Source organism: Muntiacus reevesi, chromosome 5, assembly GCF_963930625.1.
Source record: "Muntiacus reevesi chromosome 5, mMunRee1.1, whole genome shotgun sequence".
Lineage (NCBI taxonomy): Eukaryota > Metazoa > Chordata > Mammalia > Artiodactyla > Cervidae > Muntiacus > Muntiacus reevesi.
In genome coordinates, this window is record NC_089253.1 from 113,309,669 (window position 1) to 113,311,520 (window position 1,852).

Genomic DNA, 1,852 nt, shown 5'->3' on the forward strand with positions numbered 1-1,852 from the left:
TGCCATCATTTTCATTTCCTTGATATATTTAAAAGACACCAGAAGGGTAAATTTCAAATTCCTTGGTGGTTATAACCCACTATGTTGTTACCTTTTTGAAGATACTCAGAGCATTAATAAAATATATTTGTTTTAATATTTATTTCATATTTTTCTTAGAAATTTATACATGGTCTGCATCGTTCCCACTTTTCCTATGGAAGCAGCAAAGTGTTAAGTTTGGAGTATTAATTCATTTACTCCAAATAAATTTTACTTACAATGTGTATTTACTCTAAAAATATATTCAAGGTAAAACTGGATAAATTACTTATCAGCTCTGTTCCTTATTGACATGGTTGGTCTAATAATAGCCTTACACCATAAAGTTGTTGTTAGAATTAAATGAGATACTTCATGTTCAACCCCTAATGAAGGACCAGGAACTTTTTACATAGTTGAATATATCCTTACACCAATATAAGGGTCACAGATATAAGATACAGTTGAAGCTATTCACATGGATTGAAATATTCTTTTTTACTAAGAAAGTTTAAAAAATGATGTAAAGGTTAGTGGTTCTACATGACCAAATTCATATTCTGATGCTCTAGTATGCATTTCAGCCCAGTTAGCTGCTTTCCCTCATCCATGGGGATTTCAGGTTTAAGAAAAATAGTATCTATGTCTCAGTTATCTAGCTTTGACTTCTTACATAGACCTTTCTCTGTATTGGCCAAGGAATAAAAAGATCAAAGTACTATCATCAATTTGTTTGTGACTCTGAATTCACAGTCCCCCACACCTCCTCTATCATTCTGTCTTCACAGGGTTTCCCGTAGGCAGTCACAACATTCATCACACTCACCACCAACTTCCAGGACAAGTCAGGACTTTCTCAATAGATGATCTGAATTCCGCTGCCAGGATGTTGCTGCTTTTTAGATGATGGCTAAATCAGCTGTTGGCTTGCTTCTCTGTAAAAACTGCACTGTTTTCAGTTTTAACATTTTATCCTTGACAAATTGATTCTTTTTCTGCTAGCAAAAGTGAAAAATCGCAAGCTACTAAAATAAAGAGAGCCCAGTCAAACTGCCTTTCTGTCAAGGACCTTAAATTTTAGGTTTGTCTTGTTAACAAGATGAGAGAGAGGTAAGGTATAATTAGCACAGATAGATGCCTTGATAGTTCCATCCCACCTCATCCCAGATAAAAGTCAGCATATTCCACATTTTAATAAATGAGCAATGCCTGTATGTAGAGTGTGTACCTATCTATATTTAGGAAGTCAGTGGTTTAACCCAGAGCACTCCTTTTTAGCTTTTGGGTCTTGCTTCTCGGAAGAGCCATGAAGGCAGACTAACTTTCAAAGCTGTTTTTGAAAATGATCTTGTTTCTGTCTTCTCACTCAAATCTCTCCAGGGAATATTTTGTTCTAGAACATCATGCTTAAGCCTATGGCTGGGTACTCCAGTAAAATATTGGTCTTCATGTAAAAATTTAGGTAATATAATTACTTATATATAAAAAAAGAAAACTTGTTTTAAGCAGTCAAAATACGTTAGGCTATGCTTTGATAGGACTTCCCTGGTGGCTCAGATGGTAAAGCATCTGCCTACAATGCGGGAGACCCAGGTTCGATTCCTGGGTGGGGAAGAGTCCCTGGAGAAGGAAATGGCAACCCACGCCAGTATTCTTGCCTGGAGAATCCCATGGACGGAGGAGCCTGGTAGACCCCAGTTCATGGGGTCGCACAGAGTCAGACACGACTGAGCGACTTCACTTTGACTTTCATGCTTTGATAATAACCCCCAATTCTCAGTGTTTTAAAAAGATTATTTCCAGCTCATGTTTTATTTTTTTAATTTATTTT

The 1,852-nt window shown here is 36.6% G+C and overlaps 1 non-coding gene across 1 annotated transcript; it reads left to right on the forward strand.

The window, feature by feature from the left end:
* Positions 1-1,563: 1,563 nt before the first annotated feature.
* Positions 1,564-1,635, forward strand: TRNAC-ACA (transfer RNA cysteine (anticodon ACA)). Its single transcript has one exon. It is a non-coding gene; the product is annotated as a tRNA-Cys (tRNA).
* The last annotated feature ends 217 nt before the right edge of the window (positions 1,636-1,852 follow it).